Below are 1462 nucleotides of genomic sequence, written 5' to 3'. Positions count from 1 at the left end.
AAAAATAAACCCTCTCCACAGCATCAGTCTGATCCCACGACCCCTGAACCTTTGAGTCCACAGCTCAACACCCTAACCTCTCCCTCTCTCTCTCTCCTCTCTCTCTCTCTCTCTCTCTCTCTCTCTCTCTCTCTCTCTCTCTCTCTCTCTCTCTCTCTCTCTCTCTCAGACACATACACATACAGTACACCACACCGAAAACTGTTATTCTGTTATTCCCATATCCTGTCGCTGCCCTGGGACCCGAGTTGCCTACCACAATAGTCGTCACCACTCCACCTGGTTCGCTAGGTCTCGGGCGCTGCGTCACCTTGCTGCACCAAGCGCGAGCGGGGCTAAAGACTAGCACTGGTGGACTCAGGGGGGAGGGGCAGGGGGGCGACCGCCCCTCCTGGTGCGCCCACGGTTGAAAAACGTCTGTCTTAAGTGCCCTTTTGAGTGTCAAAAATGCCCTTTTGAGTGGTGAAAATGAGAGGACGTGCCCTATTGGTGCCCCTCCAATGGTCTAAACTTGACCATGTGCCCCCACAGTTGAAAAACGTCGCACTAAAATGCCCTTTTGAGTGGCAAAATTAGAAGATGTGCCCTATTGGCTGCCCTTCCAATGGTCTAAACTTGACCATGTGCACTGATGGGGTCCCATGTTGTGCAGTATGTGCCCTTTTTTTTCTTTTTTCTTCAAACAGCCTGAGTCCGCCACTGCGGACTAGTGCAGTAAAATAAATACATTTCCACTTCCTTCAGCCTACTTGTCTGTGTCAAATTGAGACCTCTCAACTTGTTTTATTCCTCTCCTTTATGTCCGTCGGATGTCTCAGGTCAGCCGGGAAACACATTCCGACTATAGCTGGCGGTCACTACCAGATGTGAGAGTGAGTGGGGTTGTTGAAGTTCTCACATCAGTCTATTGCTTATGCATTGACACACACACACACTCTCACTTTCTCCCTCACTTTCCCTCTCTCTCACTCACTCGTCACTTGGCACTCTTGACTGTAATTCAGTCCCAGAACCACATGGTTTGAACCTCCACAGTCAAGATATGATGAGTCAAGGTTCACCAGGAGTCATAGAAGGGGGTCACCCACTGTGACCTCTCTATGGCTCACTTATTCTGAGGTTATCTGTCCTGGTCTGGTACTGCTCTGGGTTTACTGGAACATATCGCACACACACACACACACACACACAAACACACACACAGACACTCACACAGACACTCACACGCACACACACAAACGCACACGCACACGCACACACACACACACGCTCACACACACACACGCGCACACACACACACACACGCACACACACGCACACACACGCACATGCACACACAGGAGTGATGCACAGGAATATTATATTATGTATTAAAAATTGCTGTCGCAGTACACACTGCAGAGCGACCTTGCCTTGTGTTGGTGGAGCTGTCTCAACATCACCTTGATGTTATTTACAAAAC

The sequence above is a fragment of the Nansenia antarctica genome, assembly GCF_963989245.1.
Source record: "Nansenia antarctica genome assembly, chromosome: 20".
In the NCBI taxonomy this organism is placed as follows: domain Eukaryota; kingdom Metazoa; phylum Chordata; class Actinopteri; order Argentiniformes; family Microstomatidae; genus Nansenia; species Nansenia antarctica.
This window is presented reverse-complemented; position numbering follows the sequence as displayed.